This window comes from Zonotrichia leucophrys, chromosome 8 (genome assembly GCF_028769735.1).
Source record: "Zonotrichia leucophrys gambelii isolate GWCS_2022_RI chromosome 8, RI_Zleu_2.0, whole genome shotgun sequence".
In the NCBI taxonomy this organism is placed as follows: Eukaryota; Metazoa; Chordata; class Aves; order Passeriformes; family Passerellidae; genus Zonotrichia; species Zonotrichia leucophrys.
Genome location: NC_088178.1, coordinates 15,988,169 through 16,016,027, shown reverse-complemented (window position 1 = coordinate 16,016,027; position 27,859 = coordinate 15,988,169). Strand labels below are relative to the sequence as shown.

General features: G+C 42.0%; 1 long non-coding RNA gene across 1 annotated transcript; it reads left to right on the top strand.

Annotated features, from left to right (window-relative positions):
* Positions 1-2,575: 2,575 nt before the first annotated feature.
* Positions 2,576-17,583, top strand: LOC135451354 (uncharacterized). Its single transcript, XR_010441286.1, has 3 exons — positions 2,576-2,776; positions 15,404-15,572; positions 17,464-17,583. It is a non-coding gene; the product is annotated as an uncharacterized LOC135451354 (long non-coding RNA).
* The last annotated feature ends 10,276 nt before the right edge of the window (positions 17,584-27,859 follow it).

Here is a 27,859-nt window from a genome sequence, read left to right as displayed (position 1 = left end):
CTGGTGATTCCTTTTCATGTCCAATTACCACTTTCTACTTGTGAATAGCAGATTTTGTAAAAGCTTCTAGCCTTGTTATATTTCACATTTAATTAAAAAAAAGTGTCCTACATGGTTTCACACCAGTAGAGAGGTCACAACACACATGGACTGAGAGGAAATCCCTCTAAACAGCAGGAAATATGGAACACCTCAAATATGGTTTTGAGAAAAGTGACTTAGCAGTTTTCATATCTGTAAAGCTGGCTCACAGATACATGGAAATCTATGCAGAAATACACTTCTCTGTCTACCATCAGGATTTCAGAGCCCAAAATGGAAAGTGCAAAAGGAATGGTATGAAACCAGAGCCAGCGTATGTTCTGTAAGAGCAGCAAGGCTCAGAGAGCCCTACTACCACTTGTAACCAATCTACTTCCCATGGCTCTAATGCGAAGTTACATTTGGAGTGGCAGTTTTATAGTGGGGAGGATTAGGATGCCTAAAAACTCTTCCCCCTCCTCCTCTTCTACCACCTCCTTGTCCTCCTCTCCTTTGGGTCACATATCTGGGGAGCACCCATAGCCCTCATCTGCTGCTGGGTAATGCTGAGCATGAGGATGTGGACTGACCCACCCTCATTCCTTCTGTCTTCCTTAAGGTCCTGCTTTCCCGCTTCTCATGCTTTGCCTTGCAGATTTGCTTATTTCTTAACAGTGCAACATAGTATATTATGCATTCGCTAGGAGCCTAAAAAAGCAAGACAGATTTTATCATTTGGGCTGTAGATATTCAATGCCCATTATGGGCTGACTAAATTTAGTAGAGTGGCAATTCACCAGACTACTAAATTTAGTTAGGACATCCGGTCATATCATTTTACTTAGCTTAATATTGGATATCATAAGATAGGGTCTATCAAACAGTATGGCTCCAGCTTCCCCAGCTGCAGATTATATTATCACTATAGCTTTTCAAAACATTCATGCTAAGTTTTTTAAAGTCTTAACCTTTTTTAGTTTGTATATTTTGTTACAAGTTTATGAATATGGTCAAAATTAATTTGGTTTTCACCAAAAAGATCACTGTTTAAAAAAAGATGCTGCTGTTTTCATTTTCAGTAAAACCTTTGTCTTTCCTCATTTAACTTCAGTTAGAATAGGAGGAATTTTATTCTCAAAGCTAGGTGGACAAGGTGGAATCCCATTTGTGGAGAAATTTTGCACAATGATTTTCATTGCCTTTACGCATTTCTTGTTGCTATCAAATTTCTGGTTTGTTCCAGATAGGAAAGAAAAAAGCTTTATGAGAATCCAGACAACCTGGGCTGTGACAGTGAGGAGTACTCAGTGATGAAAATTCAAACTTCTCGTGTGTAGAATAAATGTGAAAAAGATCTTGGTAGATCCCATTCACAACAGCTGGAGTTATGGCAATGGGATCAAATATGACTGACAGAATGGCACTTACAAGCTCATCTGCCCTGCTATAATTCTTATGTGTTATATGGCAAGAAAATTGCAGTAGCAATATTTTGGGAGTCTGTGCACTTAATATATGGAAAGAAAATTGCAGTGGCAATATTCTGGGAGTCTGTGGACTTAGTCTTTTGTGGGAGGCCTTGAAAGGGAGCCAGTGTCTCTCCATCCCGAGTCAGTCATTTCCTATCCAAGTAAACTGGACTGAGATCATCTAGATTCTGGTGTTCGTTTCTAATGAGCTTTCACAGTAAAACAGGAAATAATAATCTTGAAAGGGGAAAAAATGGTCAAAAATCACTCAGAGAACATTTAAAGGTTTGTTCTGAACAAGCAGGGCTAAGAAAAAGGCCTGAGAAAAGTGTGTCCTGGGATCACTCACAGTTAAAGCACTGATTAATTAAGCAGAGGGTCATTCTTCAGAAAGACTCAAGGGCAGTTTTGGCCCCGCGGCTGTAATTTGGACACTTCTGGAGTTCTAGATACACTGAGCTATTCTGTGCAGGGCCTGTGAATATGTGCATTCTTCTGGCTGAACAATGGCATCTTTATTCAAATGGGAGCCACTAAGTAAGTGGCTGTCTCCTAATATGGGTGGTATTTCTTCCTGCTCTGCCTCAATCTCTGCTGCTTTCCCGTGGCCTTATCAGTGCTTTGTAGCACAACTTGCAAAATGAAATCTATTCATAATGTTAAAACCCTCCCCCTTTTATAGACACAGGAAAAAAAACCCCAAACGCTTACATATCCTCCAATTCTATGGCAGGGTGTTTACTTTTTTAAATGCAATTCTGCTTATCTGACGCTGGTTTGGAAATTAATAAAATGGTGCCTGGGTTTTATTGTTTTGACTATGGGAAGGAAATTAATCCACAACTATTACAAGTGTTTGATCCAAATAAGCAGAGATAAAACTACGGTTTCAAGAAACATCATTCCCTGTTTGTCAGGTATCCTAGTGCTCCTGACATGTCTGATTTATTTCTGCCTTGTTTAGCAGCAACACTGTCCAGGTAGGTGATGCCCATTCATCTTGCTTTGTGTAGGTATTTCTTCAGGGTGGCTTTATTTATTATGCCTTAACTACTGTTCCTTCTTACTTACTAGGTTTGGCTCTGGCTGCGGTTAGAAAAGACATTGTTTGTCTGAAGAGACAGGGGTGTGGTGAAAATACTCTGTGCCAGCCAAGTGAACCAAAACACTCTCTGAATTACTACACAGGCTGGAAAATAAAATTTAACTGACAGAAGATCTGGACCCAACCTGTGCTAAGAGACAGAGAGAAAAAGAATACCAGGAATTGCCATGTACAGTTGGAGGTAGGTCTGGAGAGGGGGACTGTGTCCCTCAAATCCTCTCAGCAGTTCACAGCAGAGGAGGATTTATAGCGTTATTGCTTGGGGAAAGCTAATGTCAATGTTTATGCAATATTAGTTGGTATTGTTAATAGTTGATTTGGTGACAGCAGGCTTGTGAAACTGTACTACAGAAATCTGTGACTTCCCTTATCAGGGGAACTGGGCTGTGGAAGCACTCACAGAGCAGACCTGTCCCAAAGCTCATTGAAACTGACAGTGGCTGCTGGAGTCGCAGGGACTGGAGTGGTGGGGCCGGAATGTTACTTGTTCCTAGCAAAAAGCAGAGCCTAGGCATCTTTAGCTGCATGTGTCTCCAGAAATTGTGCTTTCCTAGACCTGTATAACCACTCACTGTCCAGTGAGTGCTGGTTTGGTATTTCATACAGTTGCAATGTAATATAAAACACACCATCCCTGGAGTGGACACCATGTTTGTCTTCCTCTGTAAGAGCCCACCTGTGTGAGTGGGCAGCTGCTATCCCTCTTCCCAGAGGCTTTTGCTCCACTCCACCATCCCACCAGCACTAGGCAGACCAGCAGCCACCCTGGTGGTGCCAGGGCAGCCTGGCAGCTGTGGCCCTTGCTGGAGGCATGACTCCTCACCAACCATGTGGCTACCATCTAAAGCTCCACCAAAACACCTGGCAGTCTTCAGGCTGGGGACATAATGGGAGGGAAAATGACTGCCATCATTCCTACGTTCTGCCTGACCTGCTGAGCAGTCTGTACTGTGAGAGAGGGCACTGGGTGGATGTGTCTCCCCACGCCTGTGTGGGGAAGGAAGCCATGAGAAGAGCCTTGGAGGACTCCAGAGGACAGAAGTTTTGCATTAGCCATGAGCCAGAGGCAGTTACTCATATTTAAACAGTACCAGATTCTGGGGAAATTCAGATGCAGACCTGAAATACATGGCTTGGCAAAAGACTTTTGTTACTGTCACATGTCTGACCTCTGAAAAATAATATTAATTCAAAAGTTAAATGTGTTCAGCTGACAGTGATAGAGTATTTGTGTTAAGGAGCTGATTTTTCAAAGGCATAAAATCAACTTAGTGATGTGTTACAATTGCTTCCTTGATGTCCTACAGAAGGCCTGAGTGCAGCAGGTTCAGGGGACTTTCAGCTGCCATGAGGCACTCATTGCACTCAGGGGTGTGGTTGTGGGCTCCCACTAAAAGAGTTACATTTCCATAGGTGGTTCTGAAGATTCATGATCTTTCTGGACATTTTAAATACAATTATTCAGGATATTATTTCTCCTTTCTTAGTTTCCAAGCCGGCAGTTAGACTGAGCAACCACAAACATAGATCCTGTAACCGGCTTTGATGTGAGAGCAGCATTACCACAATTCTGGAGATATCTCTTTCTTTTCTGAACTATATTGGCAGCCCATGGTAGCAGAATGTCAAAATGACATTCACTCTGTATTACACAGTGTATAAAAAATTGTGTTTACATTTTGTCTCCTTTGCCCTTTTCAATCTTGCTTTATTTTCTTATAGTTTTGTAACTTAAGCTGTACATATTTGGAGATATTTTTTTTCCTTTCCTCATCTAGCTTTATGGCTTGTTCTGGCTGAGATGTCTTTACATGATTTGATATTACAAGAAATATATGCTAACACATGTAATTGTTCCACAGTGAAGCAATCTGTCTGCAGCATTGGGGAATGATATATATTAAAGTTTTCTTTCATGCTATTTACAGAATGTATTGCTGGCTCTACAAATGATGCAAATATTAGGAACTGAAACAATAAGGCTTGGGCTAGTTAGCAGGGAGCATAAATGTATGGTGGAGCCAAATACTCCTCAGAGTAATATTTTCATCAGAGACAGCATGTACTGTAACCAGGGGAGATAAGCATGAGTAGGCAAAACTGGCTATGCTTAGAGCCAACATGCAACAGCAGCTACAAATCACACACTGCTGAGTGACACCTGAAAAACTGAAGCCTGGATCTTCTTTCAGGAAGAGCCCTTCCTGCTGTAAGTAGGGTGTGAGGCAGGAGCAGGTCATAGGGACTGCCAAAGTGTGCCAAAATGCTGCTGTGCCAACAGCACAGAGCAGCTGTGACAATAGCTAGGAGGGGAGGCCAGGCTGCGCTCAGCCTCTGGAGTCCTGCCACCTGGTCCTTGTGCTGGTGGCAAGTGGCCCTCTGATATTGGAGTGTTTAAGGAAGTGTCACAGAGCCAGGTGGATTGAGAGCAGGGACTCATCATGGAGGAGCTCAGTAGCCTTTTCCATGCAAAGAAATGTCGGAGGACTTTGGTGTTTCTGAGCAGGAGAGCAGTGATGCAAACAGCCAAGAATTGTTGCTGAGGTGGAGTAGCAAAGCTTGTTTAACACAGGGTGCATTGCAGTGGTATCAGCAGTGTGGAGTCAGTGCTCCAAGTGCTGCATAGTAGGACTTATTTAAAGCAGCTATTGTAAAAGTCTTCGAGCCAGTTAATTACCAGGTTTTGTTATGTCAGGAACTCCTTGAGTTAAAGCAGAAAGAAACTATTCATGAATATGTTCCAGTTCTGTAGTTTAATGGGACAAATTTAAAAAAAAAGAAAGAGAGAGAGAATGAAACTGATAAAATGATTTAGTTCATGGAAAGATTGAAAAGCCTTACAAAAAAAGCTGAAATTACATATTGTGCCCCATCTACTCTTGCATAAGCCATTGAAATTGCCAGAGACTTAGCTGGACTAATCGTCCATTGCAGTTATGCATGAGCCTTAGGGAGTGCACAAGGTGCATATAGGTCAAAGCACCAGCCTATGAAAGAGAGGGAAATTATCCAACAGCATTTCTAAAAATGTAGGTGTCCAGGTATGAAAGGCCAAGAGGCTTGGCTTGCATTTAAAAAGTATTAAGAGCAAGTGAGGAATTTAATTTAATTTATTCACCAAATGGACTCGAAGAGGTGTGAAAAAGGACCGAAGTTGGCCAGGATGGGCAGGTCTTTGAGCAACCAGCTCTTGTGGTAGGTATCCCTGCCCCTTGCAGAGGGGTTGGGACTAGATAATATTTAAGATCCTTTCCAGCCCAATTCATTCTATGAAGTGATGCTAGGCAAGAGAAAACTTTCAATGAAAAACAAAAATCTACAGAGGACATTAATGTAGACTCATTCCCTTCCGGCTTACATGAGTTTTTCCCTCTGAACCTCCTTGTTTGCTGTGAAGTTACTGATGGACCATGGTTATTGGAAGCAGATTTGGGCCTAGAAGTTCCATCTGATCAGAAAAAATGTAATAATGCATGCTGCATATTGAACTGATCTGCAGATATTGGAGTAAATGCCTGTTTAGAGCCTGTCTCATACTATCAGTATTCTTCAAACATCTACTTTGCTCCTTCAGAACACCCTGAAAATCACCAACACATCTACTGAATTGAGTTTTAAAAACAAATCAAAAACAGAAATCAAAGACAATCATAGCTTTTGGCTCTGCTGGCTAGAAGAATACTGTTGCTGAGGGGGTGCTTCCTGCATGTGTCTGAGTACCTCTAAAATGATCTGTCATGTATAAATGTGTCCTGGTTTCTTCTGTTGCAAAGAGAGCTTTTTAGAAATTTAGCCTACCTCTTGAGAGAAGAAATGAGTCCAGCTTACCAGAATACCCACCTTCCTAATTCTTACCATTCCACAACTGAGACCCCGCAGACCTGCTCATATATTATGAAGCATCTTGGAGGAAGCTGTTATGATTTTGTGCCTATAAAGGCAATAATCTCTCAGGATATGGAGAAAGTGCAGAGGATATTGAACACAGTTTGTTAGATATTTTCTCTTGGTATTCCTTGTGTCTTTTCATCCATGGTAAACTTCTCTGTGCTTGGCTTTTCAGAAGTCCCCAGGTCCTACACCAAACCTTAGGTAATGATTCTACTGTAATGTAGGGCTGACCACACTGTAGAGGTTATCAGCCTTTCAGCAGTGCTCTCTTCCCAGGGCTGATTTCCCATTTGGCATGCTACTCCTCACTTCTCCCTGCTCCTGCTCCCCTCCCCTGCCCAAGGGCTTTGTTCTGGGTGTAAGAGCCCCTCTGATGCATGTTGAACTTACAGGGTTCAAGACATGAGGCTTTTGCTGTGTTGTTCTTTAAAGTGCTAATTTGGTTTTACTAATATATTTTCAATGTTTGGGATTAGTAGAGCTTGTAAGAACACATCAGACCTGCCAGGTTTACAAGTCCACTCACCACCTTCACCCCCTTACATATTTTTTAATATAGCTAATTAGGAGATAATGCCGGTGGAATGAAACACTGTCATAAGATAATGATCTCACACCACTATAGAAATGGTAAGTGGAAATGTTTATTTTCAAAGGGAAGAAACACTGATCATGTGCTTAATCCTATATTCTTAAACAAGTAAAATTCCTGTAGATTTCAGCAGAGCCTGAGGTGACAACATCCTATTACTGTGGCAGTGTTTCTGGATACCAAATGGCTGTAAGCGATGGAGTAATTTTCTCCAAATGATACTGGTGCAGTATTGGAACAGATGTTTCTCTTACCTTTATTAGCCTGTTGGATCTTCTAACTTGGAGGACAAATTTTGCATGTGCTTCATTGCACCAGCTTAGACAGTTTTTTTAAAGATGTGCTTTAGGAAACAGTGAGCTGTGGTTTGGATGAAGTTATGCATATTTTTAACTTACTGACAGTTCATAGTGGTGATACACAAATCTCAGTTGCTACTGCAGGCTCCCTTTTTTTTTACTAAGGATCCTCTCTGTTTAAGTCAAAGATGGCCTTCCCTCTGTGCTTATGGAATTTTGGAAACAAGGGTTGTCTTAAGTTCACCTTCAGGAGTAAACCACCTTATCTTTGTGGTGAGGGGCTACTCACAGGTAACAGGTATAAGTGCATTAGCTCTTCTGGCCTAACTGTTCCAGTAATAGAATTGACACAATGTGGGGCAGCTTTACCTTTCATTCAGGCTCATCCTTGTGTTTGTATTCCTACGAGCAGTGCTGCTGGGGGCTGTGCTGTGCAAATTCTTCCCCAGATCACCTTGCAAGGAGCCTCTCTCTGCTATGAGGTGGCAGTAATGGGGTGGCTACATTCACCTTTACTGTCTCCCCCAGGGAGGCATTCTTTCTACTGCAGCCCTGGACTCACTTCAGATGCAGGGCTGTCTCACAGACAGGGGAATAGTGCAGTAGAAATTGGAGACAGCTACAGAGCTGCCTTCAGAGAAAAGCCTGACAGTGAAAGCATTGAGGTTTATCCTGGTAAGAATTAACTTGCACAAGTTGTCAGTGCTTCTCCATGGAAGGTGGCCATTGGTTTTCAGAAATTACTGCTGTTTTCACTATTAATGAAGCTTCATCTTTCCATTGGATCATCTCTAACCTGCTGTAATTGTTCTGATTTTTATTTTTTACCTTGTTCACCAGTTCATGTCTAAATACAAGAAGATGTTTATATTGCATACATTCAGCTTTAATTGGCCCTTAAAAGAAGGTGTTGATTAGAATCTTCTCAACATCAACAGCTCGCTCGCACAACATTCTCTAATTACTGTTTATTAATTTAGTTCAAGTGGCATAGTTGAAAGCCCTGCTCAGATGGGAGAAGTAAATTGTCACTGGTATTGAATATGTAAATTATGTGCCATGTAAGTTTCCATGAAGAATGTTTAAAGTTAAATGTTACCCACATAAAGCCTTCCAGTTTCATCTAAGCCAGCCATATGACAGCTTTGCAAAAAGTGTCATGAAAATTTACCAGCCCTGGCAAAAAAAGTACTTGCCTATCCTTTACTTTTTTTTCTATTAACATAATCATTATGATAATAATAATTTATTTGCCCATCAAAAAAAAAGTAATCATTCATTCTGGCTGGCTGGAGATTTGCAAATCTGCCAATTGAATCTGAATTACATGTTGCTACAGTAGAGGCATTCAGCAGCCTGGATTTCTTGCCCTAGTGCAGTAACCCTCCCTTCTCTTTAATTAGCTTATAAAGTCAGAATTTCTTTAACAAAGTACTCATTAAACATTGCCTTGTTACATTACTTTAAAATGCAATTAAAAGTTTTAAGAGTGTCGTGGAGTTTGTGTGCCATTGTCAGCATCCATGTCACTCACTATCGGTTTCCACCCACTCACACAGATCAGAAGCCTCCTGTTAAATATAGATGGCACTTCAGAGCATGTCTATATAGACTAGGCATAAAACAATATCCTGATGAGGATGACCTGACTGCACCTTATGTTTCTGGGCATAAGAGAGGAATGGAAGGGAGGACATTCTAGATGAAGGAGGAGCTCAGAGTATTCGCTGTCCTTCCACCTCTACAGTCCTCTCTCTGTGGCCCTTTGTGTGGGAGTAGCTGCACATTGTTGGTAAGTGTGCTGCTTCCAAACCTTCCCAGACAAAGCTGCATGGGAATACCACATAGTTATTCTATTATGCATCTGAAACAAGAGAGACCAGACATTGCATTAAAAGAGAATGAAAAATATTCAATGCCTGAATGCTGCCTGGGCCTTCACCCAGTCCTCACACTCTCGCTGGCTGCTGTTATCATGAATGGCACTAATCAGTTCCAGGAAATCTCTACAACAAGCATTATGTCACATATGGTTACGTCATTCCCTCTAACCTCTAGGGCTTCCTGTTGACATCTCTGGAGCGCTTCTACTACCAAATGGTATTAGAAGAAATGCCAAGCTGTATTTTTATCCATTTCTGTCTGCCAAAAGGAATTCAAATGTTTCCCATTTGCAGGTTTCACCTGCTGGGTCGCATCTTTGCTTCTTAAAATGAGCAAACCTTAGTGAGCCTTCTCAGAGTCTCTCCAGATGTTTGCATAAAGGATAGTAAGAGCATGTGAGGGGTTATTGAGACAGAAGGGGCTAATGCCTCTGCAAAATGCATTTATTCTTAATGTCTACCAAACTGCTAATCCAGCCTGTCAGTTGTGTAACCTCTGTTATAAATTCCACCCCAGGAAGCTGTTTCTCTGTTTCATTCTTAATTCTTTCCTAAGAGATTCTGTTTCCCAGTGTGGGCTATGTTTCACCTCTCATTGATTTCAAGCATTGTGCTGCATAGCAGTCCCCTTTCTCCTTGCAGGGCCATCTCCAAAGGAAGGAGCCATTTCCCTCTTGGAACAGACAGTGACACCCCTCAGGTTCTCCTTGCAACCCCCACTTACCCCAACAGCTTAGCTGAAAAAAGCAGGGCTCAAAGTCTTTCCAGATCTAACGAGCAACATTTTTCCTTCTCGAAAACTGCTGTGCTCCTTGGTTTGGGTGTTTTTTGTTCTTATTATTTGTCTAGTTTATACCATCCTTTCATTCTAAGAGTTTTATTTTTGTGGATGTTTCTGTGTTTATTCACTGCTGCAGTAGGTATCAACAACATGATTAAATTCCAGCTCTGACTGTTGCAACATAAGCGCTCTGCCTTCATTATCTGCAGTGCCTAAAACTATTTGATCTCTAATAAGTTCACCTGCAAGTGTGCCTCATTTGCATGATGAGGCTAACTGGTGCAGCCTGGGTGCATATTGGTCTGTAATTTCAGTTTCTCTTCGATCAGATGCATCAAACAGAAGGAACTATTAGAATTGCCAGCGACTGTATTTTTTAGTGTTAATCATGCCAGAATACTAGGAGTCCCAGGCAGCCTTACCAGGCTGGAGAAATCCAATGATAAAAAGCAGGGGAGCGCTTCTGATGTCAGATCACATACAAAACAGTGCTGTGCTGGGGATAGTTGATCTGCTTTGATGGCACACAGTGTTAAGATCATACCCAGTCCTGAGCAGGTTATTCAGTAGCCTTCTCTGGTGAGCTGCACCGTTGCTCCAAGCCCTTGAGGGAGCTGGGAGCTGTGCCACCCAGCAAGGACCTCTCCCCTGGCCCATCAGGCTCACAGCTGGAGGTGTCCTTCAGCATCTCAGAGTCTCTGCCTCAGTGTCCCCAGCTCCCATTCATCCTCTCTGGTCCTGCACTTAGATCCAGCTGACATTTATTGGGCTGTAATACCAAGGGTTTTACTGCCCAAAGTGTGTAGGAAGAGAAAATGTGTTCTCTTACATCAAGCTTTTAGGAACCTGAACCTTTCTTTGTGTCTGAAACAGAAGCAGCAGACTTCAAAGCTAAATGTAAGAAGAGAACAGCAGCTCAGTGATTGTGAGAGTTGTAGCAATAGTGCTGAAAACGTGTCAAGTTGCCTATTTCCTTTCTAGATCAAGCTCAGGATAGTCCTGTGTGTTTTACTGTGTTCAGCGTGACTTTAAGAAATGTGATTTGCCCCATTGCAGCATCCGTTACTTCTCTAATTTCAGATTTCAGCTTCTTACATTGCATTTTCATTTAAGACAACTTTTAATTGTGCTGAATGATCTCTGAGAACATCAAAATGTCTCTCATTGCTCTGAATGGGTCCTATACTGAGTTTGCATTTCATACACAAAACCAACTCTTTTCTGTTGCTCTTGGGCTCACACAGCAAATAAAAAACTAAACCAAGCAGAACCAAACAAAAGAATTCTGAGAAGCTCATCAGCAGTATTTGCTTTGTACAGAACAGTAATTTTTCCCAGCACATACTTCCAAGAATTTTTTAAAATGTCATTCATACATCATCTGCCCCAACAGACAATAGTTGTTCCAGAGAAGCTGTTGCTCTCTATTAGGTCAATGATCAGTGAACTAAACATTTTCTACTTAGGCCCTCATATGATAAAAGCCTAAGAGCTTTGAAGGAGCCATTACAGACTATTGCCTAGAAGAAATATCCATTTGAAAATTCAGCAATTATGTACTTCTATAATAGCGTGTAAAAGGAGCTCTGGACCCATTATGGGTTATTGAGTAAATAATGTATTTTTAAAAGTGTCTAAGTAATTTATATGATAGCCTGTATTGGCAGCAAAGAGTGACTGTAGACTAAACATTCTGTCTTTCTGTCTTTTTAAAAATCTCATTTAAATCCCTAAATAGCAATTAAAGAAAGAAATCCCTGATGCAGTTTCAGTATTTCTATAGTAGTCAATAGCTAATGGCTCTGACTTTGCTGCACTGAGGCTGCCATTTTGTGCTGAGACAGTTTTCTCTGGTCTGACTTTCTTTTTTGTTTTGATTGGATAAGACAGGAGGCTTCATTATCAAATATAATATAGGAGTGTCCAGAGGCCTCCTGGAAGTCAGACTCGCAGTCATCAGACCTACCCATAATCAGAAACAGCCACTAACCAGAAGAGCCACCAGCCCTGAGAGAGGACAGAAGCTGACAGTCCCTATTTTGGGGGAGAAATGAGTCATGGAGAGAAGAAATATGTTGTTTGAGGTCATGCAGGAAACAAAGAACCTCTGCCTCCCAAGGCCAAGTTTAGTTTCCCTGCTTTATGTGTGGACCTTCCACGGAGAGGCACAGCCTGAGCTTCTCGTTGCTGTGCATCTCGAGTGCTAATGCAAACTGCTGCTCTGTCAGGTGACCTCCACAGCCTGGCTTCAGACCACTGCATTCAGCCCTCTCAGGCACAGATACGGGTCAAAGCAGATAGGAAAACACTGCAGTTCAAAAGATTTACATTGTAACCACAATGCACTATGAAACATGAAGGAAAACAAACTTGTTTTCCTCTTGTAAGCCAGGAGTAAGTTTCCTTAGTCCTCCCATTTATTTATCATACTGCTTCCTGCCATAGCAGGAACACAGCATAGTCACCTCTTTAATAATTTTCTGTCAAAATTTGAAAGAATAAGTTGAAACAGTTTTGTTCTTTTTAAGAAACACTGGTGCTTGAGCTGCTCTGAATTTTGGACATTATCTTGGGATCTCCAAATATCTGTCAGACCAAGCAGCCTTCAGTGCCCCAGGGACAGTACTGGGCTTCTGTACTACCTGTACCTTACAATATTGCAAGGGGCCTGACTTGAGGCCACAAAAGTAAAACAATTTTCTGCTGATGGTGATGCTCCATCTTAACTCTTTTTGATGGTACTTCATCTGGCATAAATTTGATACAAAGTCACTTTGGTGCTCTGGAACCTGGAGGTCCAGACCTGTGTTGTAACTCATTTTGTACATGAAACACCTGACCAGCCAGCAGGAAGCAAGCATTCTGTTTCCCTTGTCTGCCTGCAGTCCTGATTTCCCTCTTCAGAGGCTGTTAATGCTCCTTCATATGTGTGTTCAGAGCATATTGTGCTCTTCCCAAAGCTAGCTATGCTTTTCAGTCATATCTCAAGAACATCGCCTTTAGACCTGAATTTGACTATTTCTGCTCAATTCCTCATTGTTTAACAAAAGTGGTTCTGATGCAATGAATAAAATGTGGCATTTTAGCTGCCTTCTGGGAGATGTCAAGGAATAGGTCTGTGTAGTGAGGTTACTGGCATGTGAGAATTTGTTTTTCATGGGCTTGGAAAGACACAAAGAAGATAAGAAATGCAAGGGTAATAAGCACAGTTCAGAAGACAAAAAAGAAAGGGAGTGACTTAATGTTGAAATGTTAAGGTAGTATGGAGAAAATCCACCTTGTAAAGTAAAAAATGTAAAGGACAAATGTAAAGTGAAAAATGGTGAAGGACTGGTAACAGAGACAGAAATAAATGAAGAAACAAGGTGAAAGGTGTAAATACATGTAAGTTGAATTCAAGCAAAACACATAATGCCTTAAAATGCCATCGGTCTCTCTCACAGTTAGACTGTATTTGTCACTTAGGAAAGGAGAGTTATCTGTTGGGATAATTGACTGGAATGATGATGAAGTACCTATCACTGGAGTATTTCTATGACAGAGTAGTCAAAAATCTGAGGAATGCTGCCAGCTATTGGATGAACCCTTCTAGTCCTATTTTCTGTGACCTCAGCATCCCATAATGCCTGAGTGGGAGCAGTACCTCAGTTATGTGATCATGGAAAACCTGTTTCTCACCTGGTCACCTCCTCACCAAAATTCTCAACGATCTCAAAGAGTAAACAAGGCACAAATTTGGAAATTAGGTCTATGAGGGAAATTAATATACAGGGTAAAAAAAGGAAAAGGAACTGGTTGATCTGCAGACAACATTTTCTTCTTACCTATGGACTCAATGCCACAAAACTTGCAATTTCCTCCTCATACCGAACAGCCCCATTCTGCAACAAATACCTAGTTTGGCTTAGATACAAACCCAAAGCCCTCACAACTTGAATTGAAAGAACTTGGGGTTTTTCTTCCAAGAACAGTTATTAATTGATCTACTGTGCTTCAACTCTAAATAATTCTGTTCTTCCATTCAAGGAAAATTCCTTCTTATTTCAACCAAAGTCACACTTCTGAAGTGATCTGGGATTATTCCAGACTGGTGATTATTTTTATGCAAGCCACCAGTTACCATCACTCTATAAAACAAAGTGCAAAACAGGCTTTTAAAAGTAAAGTGAGGCATCAGATTGAGATGAAACAAACTTTCACTCTCCCATCATGTGGAGTTTCTTGCCAACAGGACCTAGGGCTTGCCAACAGGACCTAGCAAAGCCAAGTATGCTAATGTCAGTGGTCCTCCCTTGCAGGCAGGAGACTTGGATTGCTGCAGTGCTTATACACATGTACAGTATAGGAAGGCACAGGCCTTTAAAGTGACCCCTCCTTCCCCACACAAATCTGCCCTGTGCTCTTTTTTTAACACTCTGGGACACTGAGTAGAAGGCCTGTAATTGGAGGAAACTGCTTTTTTTTTTTTCTCCTGACAGTACTTTAGAGACATTAGATTCATTATTTGAGGGTGTGTATGAGATTCTGGAAGTAGAATTTATGTCTGGTATGCTGTGAGATCTTTGGTATGATATTGACTCACTCATTGGCACCTGAGAGAGGCTTGGGGAATTCAGCAAGTTTTCAACAATCCAGTTTGAGAGATTAACAGAATTATAGCTCACTCAGGTTTGTTCTAATATTATTAAATTTTCACCATTTCTAATTGCATAAACATATGCAGCCAAGTATGCAGGTGGGGACTGGGATGAAGTACAAGGACACTTAGGCTCCATAGGCAGCTAATTGGTGGACTAAGCAATAGGGCACTTGGAAAGACTGGTATTTTTTCAGAACATTCTAGGATAAAATCCTGTCCCCACTTAAACTGAGTGGTTGTTGTGGGAAAGATTCGTTATTTATTTGTCTTGGACACTGGAAAAAAGATATAATGTCTCAAGACCATAGAACTTGCCTGATAAATATGGTGATAGCAGGTTTTTGATCAGGGCTAAACACAAGACAAGCAATGGTTAACATTTTCAGATAATAGTAGGGCAAATAAGTAATTTTGTGTGAACATTGTTATTGTTAGCAAATGCCAAGCTGCAATGTTTACAGTGATATTTTATATTTTGTTTTATAAAATAAATCTGTTTTTTCTATGTATAGGAGAACTCTTGAGCCCCAAGTTAAAGTATGCTGTGGTAAAGTGGCCTGGCTCTTTATGTGGGTACTTTCTCATGAAATAATATTGCTGTCCATATTTGTTAAGGGAATGCTGCTGTTGCCTTATTTTCTACAATCATAACAGAAAGAGGAGTAGGATGGAAATGTCTACACTCTGGGTTTTGCTCTGCAGTGTTCTTTATCTCTGGTACAGCATCTGCACTATGAAATTCACCCTGAATGAATAGACACTCAGATGTCTTCACTTCCAGCAGAGAAGACACAACTCAGGCTGAATTAGGCCATTTGGAGAGGTTTACCAAAATCTCCATGGGTTAGAGACACAAAACTCTTCTTTCACACTGGTCTGGACTGAGCACTTGGTGAGTAAGTAAAAATTCACTTTTCCCTTTTGAAAAGTAGAATGAACTAAAGAAGTTGGTCACATATTTGGACTTGGACTTCCCAGCAAAGGTTTGCAAAATCCTCAAAAAAGTCAGAATATTTATCATGAACTATTTTCTAGCCAAAAAAACCAAAAAAACCCCAAAAAACCCAAGAGGGATTTAATAACGTTGGGATGAAGTTTTCTGTTAATGACTTAATTTTCTTTTTCCTCCTGTTTAGGCAGTAACATGTGAACTCTGACCACATCACCGGTGTGAAATTGCTGATTAACCTTTTGACTCTGGCAATTGGGACTTCTCTCAACACCAACTGGTAATGCAGGAGACCATTAGTAGTTAATATTGGGACATCCCGGCTCCAGATGTCAAAAGGTTAATGAAAAATCAAGTATCTTGCTTTTGCTGGGGAACTTGGAAACCTTCCCCCAAAACAGTTCATTTTTTCTGATAAATAAGCCAGACTGCTTGAGCTGAGAAAGACGGGTGTTTTGCTAATGTGTACAGCTGTTAATTGAAAAAGATTTGGGTATGCTTGTTCTTCTGGATGTAGATAAAAGAGAGATTTGTTGGCAAACTTAGTTAGTCTTGAACACCCCTTTGTTCAAATACACTACATAATAATAACGCTTTGTTCTTTCTGTAACAGCCATGGAGGGATTTTGAGTGGAATACTCATTTTCTTTAAGTCATATCTGCCAGTAATCATTCCTGGCTTAAGACCAGCTGCCATTTATGTGTTTTATGAAAATATAACAGTTTTACACTCAAAACTATTTTCTTTTTAGGTAAAAGCTTCAGCACAAGCTGGTTCCCCATATCTACCATAAATGCTATTTATCACAGATTTTGGTCTTTATAACAGAAAGACAATGTTAAAACATTTTGATTACCCTTTCCTTGCTGCTATCATTCACAACCCATCTTTTCTAATTATGGTATTAGGACATTTACATAACCGGGAAAAGGGTCCTTTAACTACATTTCTATTATGTTTGGCACTTCTGTGAAAGGATATTATATTCATGTGCATTAGAGATTGCTTATAAAAGATCAAGACAATAATAGCAGATCAGACGATAAAGGTTCCCTTTTCTCCTCCCAGACAGGCTGTCTCTGACAGAAGAATACAGTTCATCAAAAGTGTCTGCAGGTTGTCAAACTCAGTGAGATTTGGGGACACTCGGAGGCTGTCATGGCCAACAAGAAGATTTTCTGTAGGGTTCTGCCATCATTCACCCTCAGGAAATAATCACTCACTACATTCTGTATGCTCTCATGATAGAGCTCTATTTGAGAGAAAAGAGCCATTTTATCAAAGGACAATATATCCCTTCTCTTGGTCCATGTAGCTTCCATTATCAGACCATAATAAATCATATTTATGTTCTCAGTTAATAAGACTGATTACAATGCAGGTTACAGGCATGGGAAAAGAAAATCAGGTGAAAAGATGTTTTAATGAAAATATGATAAGCAAACAGCTTCTTGTGAACATTTCAGGCTGTTATTTGTAATGATCACAGGCAATTTTTGATACATCTTCTTTAGCAATGGTTTAAGCTGCATAAATTGGCTTGCCACTTTATACGTTGAAATAGGAAGAATCCCAGTGCCCTTCTTATGTTGTCTAGAGTCATTATATACATTATAAGCATAAAATGAGTTTAATGTATGTGCTTTGAAAAGTAGGGGAAAACAGAAAATCAGGGAAGACTGATTTTAATGCTGCTCAGAATGATTTTGAAATTTTCTACTCATCTTTGTTACTAACGGTGCATTTTCCATGAAATTTAGGAATGACGTGTACTGCTTTCATCTCTCTGAAATTAATATACTGTGCTCTCTGTTTTTCTCAATTTCTTCAAAGTTCTTCTTAGAGCACTGTGCAAAGAGACAGAGAAATTCTCCACTCGAAGCGTAAGCATATCTGCTGTTAATGCTGAGGGGAGTTAAGTGTCTGCTTCTACAGGAGAATACACCCCTGAAGTGTTCCTGAAGGCCACCCTTTCAAAATGGTGTAAGAATATTTAACTTTGGCACATGTGATGCATTCAAGGGCCAACTTCCACAGAGTTTTTTTTAAGTGATCAAGGCAGTTTTTTATTAGGATAAATATTATGATACGATTTCAATATATAAGTATATGGAGGGAAGTGGCTGGTGGACTGTCTTGCTGTCATCTTGTGAAAAGTCTTATTTTGCTATTATGTTCAGCATCATACTTTCAAGACCAAGTTAGAAATTTAAGGAATAATTTCCTCCTGCCAATACATAATTTTGACTGGATCTCTGAAATTCTACAGCACTTGCAGAGCAATGGTGACAAAGACTCCTTGGTGTTGTGTCTGCAGGACCTATTTTGCTCTCTGGTATTTGCCTAAAATAATTCTTAAACAAATTTTAAAGCTTTGTATTTGTCCTGGCTCTGGAGAATGGCCATAAGATTACCTTAACCCTTTTTGGACACTTCAAAAGAGCAGTACCCATATAAGAAACAGCAGACTGCTCTTCAAAGGCAATATCCTGATATGACAACAGATGTAGATAATGTACTTCATGATGGAACTGCTTGATACAGAGAAAAACACGTTGTAACTGCCTTCACCGTGAAAGGGGTTTAAAAACGCTGCCTGCCAACTCCACAAAAACCAGAGCTGCTATTTCGGTTAAAGGCCAGTGGATTGTATTTTTCACGTCAGTTTTCTAACCTCAAACATCACTGTTATGACAGACTGTCATCCAACCAAACCAGCATTCTGTTGCCATTCAAGCAAGCAGGAAAAAAGCAAACATGAAGGAAACTTAAAAGTCCAAATAGTAATTGGGGGGTGCATGTGAGTGAACTACTTTTGTGTAACAATACTGATTACTGAAAATGAAACACTTAAAAGAAAATAAACAAAAAGCAGTGCTTTCTGAGCCAGTGGTGTTTTCTTGGCTGGAAATTTCTCTTTGTTCTATTTCATGACACCAGGCTCAATGGTTGAAGGGGTGTTCTGGGCCAGATGTCAATCACAATGTCTGACATAAACAAAAATAGCTAAAAAGGCATGCCAGCATCTTCCTTTTGTTTTGCCATTAGCTCCATTTTTCTTTTCATAGGCTGACAAAAAATTACTGCCTCCAAGTGAATTCAGTAATGTCACTATATATCTAATATCTAGGAGACCTTTTGTTTTAGCTTTACTGGGCTTAACCACAAAAGACACTTGACATTGACAAAGAATCTGTCAAACATACAATGATCAGTGCAATGAAACCTCTCATGACAGAAGGGCACTATTCTGCCTCCCCCTTGCCTCCAGCAGCAGCCTGTCTGAGCAAAATATGCTGGAGCACATGTAGCAGCTGAACCATTACAGAGCAGGCCAGAAGCTGAGATGTGTCTTGTTTAAATTGTCATAGCATATTAGTATAATTAAAACTGCCAAAAGAGTAGAAAAGATAGATGGAAATGTTACATTACTTGTTTCTAGAGATTAACCCCCAGCCAGCACTGAAATAGAGAGACATGTTTTGGATTTCTTAGAGCTCTGATATGGAATAAAACAAGCCCAAGAGTACATCTCTCAAAGTGCGAGACATGAAGTCATAGTTCCTATATTTACACCAAAAAAAGCAGAAATAGTGTTTCAGACAGACACTCTGTTTCCTCTGTGATTACAGCTCCCGTTGTGGCTGTGCTCTGCAGAGCAGTTGTATCATCTCTCAGCTAATTCCTTTCCACTCTGCCTTTGTGCTTGCAAGGTCTTGCCACCTCCTGGGCTTGCTGATGAGCCGATGTCACCCCTCTTGGCCCTGTCCCCATCAGTGGCCGTGGCAGGTGTGCCAGGTACCCAGCCCTGCAGCAGTACACGGTCACCATGGTCCGGCTCTGGGCCCCAGCACTGCCCAGCAGCAATGGTCAGGAACTCATCCTGCACAGGTTTCATCCTTTGGGCATGCCTGTTGCTGGGAAGAGAAACAAATGTCTGCTGGAAGCAGGCACAGATAGACCAGCCCTAAGATTGCTCTTGAATCCAGTTCCCTCATGCACAAGAGATCCAGAAAGGGAAGACTCAGACTGCTTTGCCTAAGCTGTTTCTGCTTCTCATTGCAAGGCAAGATGTTTGAACAATGGCTTCAATTTAAAATCTGACCTTTCAAATGCCAAGCTTTATGCTTGTTTCTGTGTTGAATGTATAGATAAAACATATGGCTTTCTAAAATTGACCCTGACAATGAGGTTCTCTTCATCAATGAGATGTTTTCCTTCCCATGCATCATTACCTCTCATAACTATTCAGGACAAACTAGTTATGATCCCAATTTATAATTATGCCCTGAGTTATATCTGCTGGTGAGAAAATTATTTAAAACCTTCTCTGTATTCATTCAGTTGTAGATGTTGGAATTCAATTTACCCAGAAGCTGGGGAGGACCTGAACTGCATCCAGCCATTCTGAAAGAGAGAAGAAGCAGCACAACTGCCCTCTAACAAAAATGGTACATTCAAGGGGAAGCTTCAGGAATCAGGTAGGACTCATTCATTTCTTCTAGTATTAATGAACTTCACAGCTTTGCCTCATTTGCTGACTTGCTTTAAGTAGGGAGATGTTAAATGTGAGCCTTTAATTTTAAGTTGTTCCATATTTCCAGAATTTCCAAAGTTTAAATCTTAGTTAATGACTTCTCCATATAGGACCTGTAGATGTGCAAAACTAGTAAAAAAATATGTTATCTGCATTTAGTGTTGGCTTTTGGGACCCTCACCGCCAAGTCACCTCTCTACTGCATCTCACCTCACATGCATTTCTGTGTAGTGCCAGGAGAGGAATGGAAAATAGCCATGAAGTAAAAGCAGATTCTGCTCCCATTAAAGGCAATGAAAACTGTGCTTTTACTTCTAGTTACTCATAATAGCGGAGAAAAATGAAGTGGAAACAAGCACAACAAAACACCTCTGCCAGCTATCTACAAGCTAACCAAGGCTTCCACTAATGAGGTGCTCTGGCATTTTAAGAAAGACAGGTTCTTCCAGAAATGGAAAAAATACGCTGAGTTTTTCCTCCAGTTCTGAAAGGCTAGTGAAAGAATAACAAATTGTATTTCAAAAAAGGGATGACAGTCAAACTTTTAATGCTGTCTGTGCTATGAAATACTTAAGGATGCCCATACAATTTCTTGTAAACTAAATGCTTTTATGTACATATTTGGCATCTTATTAAATATTAATACTTACATACCTCACCTAATTATTGACTGCATTTACAGGGTCCTTTAAGTGACCATAAAATTTTTGAGAAAGTTAGTTATTTCAAATTACAATAATGGAGTCATTTTCAGGACAAATTTTCTAGACAAGTCTATACCATGGACAATCACATAGTCTATTAAACAGAACAGTACAGTTTGTGGAAAAGATAATACTCCAGATCATGAGATAGCACCAGATTTCACATTATGATTTCCAGATGTCTTTGTGAGCTTAATGCATACAGCATTGGTTTAAGTCTAATCTGCATGGCAGAAATGCAAGTTGTTCCAATTTTCTCTTCTCTGGGGCTGTGTGGAGAAACAGGAGGGCATTGTTCTGCTCCTTCGAAGAAAGCAGTTTACCTGAAGCACAGGGGAAAGTCACACCTAGCAGTGTCCACATCCTCATTGGGCTGCAGAAAGCTGGCAAATCTGCCCCTGACCTTTATCTCCCCACCTCAGCAGCCCTTTTTCTGCATGCTTGTCTCCACACGGTGTCTCAGTCACCCAAGACGTTGGACAGAGCTGGCCTGCCTGTCCTGTCCCCTGCCCTAACCACTGGAAGCATCAACATTCTCTTTTGTTTAGAATGCTGAAAATATCTGAGTTACAGCAGCCTGTCACAGCTGTCAGTCTGTGACAGTCTGGTTCTATTATTCTAAGCAGTGTGTGTTGATTCTCTTGAAGGGAGAGAGAGGGTGGAATTTGGCAAACTGAACATCATATATACTCACTAGAAGCTCCTGGAGTGAGTGTCGTGCAACCAGAAGGCAGCTTCCCAGCTGTTTCCAGGGTGCAGCTTTGGAAACAAAGTTCCCTGAAGATCTGCTATAAAACAATGTATTGCATCAGTTTCCTGGAGCAGGAACTAGGTGAAGTCCCAGTACATCAGTGGCAGCCTGGGGGATTTACAGCACCTCGCAGGGCAGCCCAGCATCCTCCTGTGCTCAGAGGGGCACAGATGTCCAGAAGGTTCTGGTGGGTCACACGTAACTATAAACATGAAAAAGTATTTCCTCTGTTACATTCCTGCTGGAGAGCATTTCACTGGTACAGGTAGGTGGGTGGATAACAGTGCAAGGATATGACAGGACATTTGCTTTTCAATTCTAGCACTCTTGGGCTGGGAAGTGAAAAAGAGCTCTGCAAACAGAACAGGTGTCTGACATGACAGTGCAATGGGAAAGAAAGGCTCAAGGCTACTTTTTCTCTATGGAAATCTCTACCAAAAATTGTCAGTTTGGGGCTTTATGAACTTCTCTGTGGAATCAAATATTCAGTGTGAATTTACAGAGTGTGAGGAAGAAATATTTTGGCTCCTTCAATCCTGTGTACAATAACTCCCAGGGTTTCAGTGAGGATTTTAGCATCTCTTGCAGTCTTCAAATGTTATGCTGTGCAAGGATGTGCTTATACATAATTTTGTAATTGAAATGGCATGTTTACTGTTCTATTTCATGCTTGATTGTGTTTTTTAAACACCTTTACTCATGCTGTTAGAAGTGGGATTATAATTAAAATGTCCTGTTGAACACCTTGTTCAGTTCAATGAAGGCATAATAGAAGTATAAATACTTGTTCTCGTTGGCTCTGTGATGTCAGCACAACAAATGCAGCAAATGTCATAAAACAAATCTCTCTTTCACCAAAGCATCTGTCAGAAGGGAAGGGAAAATAGAATCTGTGACTGGGCAAAGAGGGGCCCTCCCCTTTGGAAAAAGGAAATACCTTGAGATGTTATCTGTGATATAGATGTATTAACTAAGGCATGAAATGACTGATTGATTGATTGATTGATTGATTGAGCCAGTTATGAATCAAAAAAAATCAGAGGGGAATTTGTTCTTGTACTCACAGTCCCTTGGCCTAAAGACTAAGTAGCACTTTGTCCTGCACTTGCCATTAGGAAATGCTGAATCTGCCTGTGAAGTGTTAAGGAGCAACTTATATTTCTTAATATTCCTGTTTCCTTAAAATATATACAGATATGCAGTCTTCAGGTCTTGATGATGGAGTGGAACTGAAACATAAACGTCCAAGCATTTCTAAGTCAGCGTCCAGTGGCTTCAGAACTTCTGCATAGCAATAATGGTTTCATTTTCTTAGGGTTTTCTTTTACAGTCCAAGTTACCACCAATGATGTGATGTCTAACCTTTCTGGCAGGCACATGTTCAGTCTTAAGGAGCTTTAAATTACTTCACAGCTTGAAAATCCATGTAAGAAGGGATGTTCCAACATTTAGACTAATTGATGCTTTTTTGGGCAATTTACTTGGATACCTTGGCTCAGTTTCCTCCTCTGAAAAATGGGGAGAACAATGTCTGTCTTCCTTGTGCTCTTTGATGTAATAAAATTTTACTGTACTAAATACTAGGCTCAAAACTGCACAAACCCCATGAGGTTTTGGGTTTGTGTCCTTTCAAAGGACACAAGAGGGCTCTCAAAACCAATCCCAGGATGTGTAATATTTCTGTGCCAGAGCAGGACTTGCCAGTCAGTAGCTGCCCTATAAGAAAAGCCCGATGATCTTTATGAAGCAGGCAAATAAGCAGCTTTCCAAAGGGTGTGGAAATTGCCTTCTGTACCTAGTTTCATTTCAAGCTACTTCAAGTGTAGCAGAAGTTGGACAGGCAGAGGGTTCACAGAATTTAGTCTTTAGAATTAAAATGGTGAGCAAGTGACAAAGTAGGAGGTTTTTCCCCCTGGTATGAGAGAGGCAGGTGGGTATATAGGACAGTCCAGTCCAGACCAGAAAAAGACTCAGCAGCATCATGGACAAGGCTACAGAACACAGAACATGCAGGACAAAATGGACAAGAATGTTGTGAAATAGGATTCCAACAAAACTTAGTGTACTTGTTTGAATGTCTCATTATATGTACAGGTGCAGCTCTACACACCCACACATGCTGCATTTATTTCAGTGTGTGATCATATAAATGCCTGCAGGTGTGATACAGAAGAGATCCCCATGCTGAGGCATGAATATGGAGTTCCACATCTGTATTGGCTGCCTGGCTCACACAATGAGCTAGTGCAGTCAGTGAGTTCTATTTCCACCCCCTGTATGCACTTCAGAATTAAAAGCAAAGGAAAGTCCATCCTGGTAACTAAATTTAACAGGATGTTGTGGCATAGAACTGAAATATGTGTATGGGACAGTCATCATTACCTCACTGTCTTGCACATTATATACAAAATTAGGACGAAACTAATTTCAGATAAAAATGGCCACATCAATTAAATGTATGGTAATAAATCCATGGCGTTGGAATTTAATGTGACTTTTGGGACACCTAAAACTTCAGCTGGGCTTCAGTGCAGTGGCTGGTTTCTCACTTCTGGCACACACAGAGATGGCTCCTTGTCTATAATACTGTCAGATAGTCCATAATACATGGGGTGAAAATTGTGGCTGCTGCAAAATCCTGCTTCTGAATCCACTGACTTGCTTACATGTAAAAAGTCTCGGCCATGGCATTACACTTATGCAGCTGGTTACATTAAACAATGACATGATGCTAACTACTTGACTACAAACACCCTCCTTTCAGTGTCAAAAATGTAAAACAGCTAAGGGATATAAACTGGGGGCAACCTTTTGCATGTAATTGCTGCCTGCAGAGACTCAAGGTTGTCAAAGTTTCCTACCTTTTATAAGACCTTTAGTGATAACTTTTGTTTCCCAAGGAGAAAAATAAACCTACCAAAGCTCCTTTGAACATTTTAGCAGCCTTTCATAGTGTTAGCTGTGATAGTAATGGTGTCACCTTCCTAATAAGGATGTATACAAACTGTGTTTTAGGAGTCCCTGCTGCTTTCTTTGTGGAAATGATCTCAGATGCTTTGGGATTATTTGGCAGTAACTTCTTTTTGCACCATGATTTCACAAAGATCTTCTCTGTTATCTTCTCTTCAGCATATTCCTTTGAAGATCTAGGGAGAAAATGTGGTGCTTGAGCATTCAGTGAAATCTGGTTTGCATCTCCATGTAGCTAAAGTCTGGGCTGTCCTGTGACAGAAAATGTGAAGGGACTATAGTGCCCGTCAGAATTCAGCAGAATTTTTACATAGTGTTGTCCAGGCAAAGGAATAATGAGAATATGGTCAATTGAGATTTCATAGGAAGCAAAGGAGGAAAGAAAGCACAATTTTTTTTCAGGACTGAATGTCATTGCTTTGTCCAGAGGGACCCCTATGGCTGCCATCCACGGCTCACAATAGCAAATGTACTCTGTGCAGTGACATGGGCAAAGGGAACACAAGTGGCTGGGGCAGTGGTAGAAATAACACTGTGCTAATGAAGAGTCTTGTCCAGGCAAATTTAACCCACCCAGAATTAGCCTGGGTATCTCTCCATGACACATTTGTTTTAGAGTCACAGCATGTTGCAATTTTTAGGCTCTGGCAGGCTCCTATGTAGGAATTGTGTCCAAGAGCCTTTATTTCATCTGCTCCAATTGGGAAGAGCAGGGAAATTTCTTTTGGTTGAGACTTTGCTATAACGATCTGAGCTTTAGTCACTGTGAGACTGGCCCTCTGTAAAGCATTCACTTGGTGTTACAACCAGAGACAACTGAGCTCCAAAAGTGAGTACAGGCTGTGTCTACTTATTAAGTAAAGGAGCATGTGGAGAGCCCATTACTCAGTAATTGGTGCTTGCTGCCAGTTAGCATTCACCAGGACTTCCAGGATTTGTATAGACCTTACAGGCCAGAATGGCCTGGGATTGTTCTTGCCTTATTTGCTTCCACTATAATCAGCTGGTGGCTCCCTGCTTTGCAGAGCTACCAAAACCAGCTTGATAAGACTGAAAGGCACCTGGAAGTACAGGATGTCCCCAAGGAATCCATTGCGAGGGACATGCAGCTCTGAGAGATTTTGTGGCTAAGATTGTGTTCCAGTTTTGTGAGCTTGCAGGTTTCTCCCCCTGCCTTGGAAGAGGTAAATGATGACTGGGACTTGTGGTAGGTGATACAAATGCCTGCCTGATTGTGTAAAACACTGGATAGGTCTTTAAAGATGAGGCCCTCAAGTGGCACGTGACTCTTTAGGTGAGACAAGCTGCACTTTATAGGGAGACTTGAGAGACAGTGTGGTAAGTCTTTACAGAAAAGCCTATATAGACATTTGACAAAAGCACAGCTCTATGGGGTACATGGCGCTCCCAACTTTGCCGTGGGGAAGCCTTCTGTTGGCCATGTCCCAAGTGCTGCTGCTGCTCCCCAGGAGGCAGCTTGGTGAGGTTTGGATAGGTGTCCACAGCCCCTGGCAGGGCTGGCAGCCTCAAGCAGCCCACTCTGCTGCCCAGGAGCAGGTGGGCTTCGGGAATGCAGGGGAAGAAAGGGGCTCTTTCATATGCCTATTCCCTGCACTATTGCATTTATATATTTATTTATTTACAGCATTGGCAGCGTTAGCCCCAGAGGCTGGCAATGTATGCAGACCAGCTGCTCTCCCCAAGCAGGCGGGCTCTGCCAACACCTGAGAAGTGAAAACCTGTCTGCGCCACAGGTGAGACAGCAAATAACGCAGGGTGCCGCCGCGGGAGTGCCGCCCGCCAGCGGGGCTGCCGCAGCCACGTCCGCTGCCCCCCGCGACGGCGGCCCGAGGCCCGGGGCCGGGTCAGAGCCCCCGGGGCCGGGCAGGGCCCATCGCGGCGCCCGGGCGGGCGGCGGCCCCGCCATCCCCGGCCCCGCGCGCCGTTCGCCGCAGCGCCCGCCAGGTGGCGCCCTTGCTCGCCGAGTGGCGTGAGGGCGGGCGGGCCCGAGAAACGCAGGGCGCCCACCCCCCTGCCCGCCCTGCAATTCCGGCTGCATTACAACCAAAGTGTTTTCAACTTATTATTATGCATGAGTAAAAATTCCATGAATGTGTAACATTTTCGCCTGTATTTCCCTCTTTTATAACATCATTTAAATTCCTTATTAATAATTTAGCAACGTTCTGGATTTTAATCACTTTTCTCATCCCCGCGGTCTCTACCCGAGGCAGCGCTCTCTTCCTCACCTGAAGGTGACATGGAGGCAGGGCTGGAGCCAGGGACACCCGCCCCAGATCCCTGTCCGGCTGCAGGGTGTTCCCTTCATCAATTGGAAATCCAAAGTTTACCAAACCTAAGGCCTGAGTAGGTTACCATTAGTAAAAAATTAATTTTTTTATCTGAGTTTAATTATGGTGGTATTGGTTTGATAGCTTGTTACTGTAAATAAAAGAGATAAAAGGAGCCCTTCACTCGAGCAGCTTCAGAGTTGTGAAATATGTACCTAATTAAAACTATTGGTGTAAGAGGCTAATAAAGCACATGTGCCTACTAGATGTCTTATTCTAATGAATCTCGGCTAACTTACTCTGAGCGATGTATTTTGGTGTTGGTAGTAAGAGCTGAATAATTATGGAATTTATCATGAGGTGCTCATGAAGAACCACAGGGATCTGGGAGGATAAGGGAAGGAGCCCCAGCCATGGTCGGGTGCAGGAGGAGCGGAGCGCAGGCACAGGGGCTGCCTGCGGCCCCCGGGTGGCCGTGAGCCCCGGGCCGGGCCCCGCTGGCTGCGGCCGTGCGGCGGGGACAGCCCGAGGGGAGGCATGGGGCGGCCGGGGTGCGGGGGGAAAGAGCGCTCCCGCCGCCCCTGGGCGCTCCGCCCCAGCCAGCTCCTCACCCCCTGCTTTCCCTTGTTTTCGCCTGGCACGGGTGAGGAGCGGGCCACAGCATGCGCTCCTCAGACTCCCAAACCCAGTGCAGATGGGTTGTCTAAAGCATTTCAGATGGAGTTTTGGTCTTGTGCCAGCAGCTAATCAAAGTCTTAATTCTGGAGAATAAAAAGGCCGGGCTTTCCAAGCTTCCTCCAGCTGGTTTCTGCCGGGGATGTGGACGGCCGGCGCTGCTGAAAATCCTTTTGCTGTGCCGCTCCCAGCGCCACGGGCTGGATGCGGGGCTGGATGTGGGGCTGGCACAGCTCTCGCTCCCCTGTGCAGCCAGGCTGGGCTTGAGGTCACTTACCTGGTCCGGCTGAAGGGGTCAGCT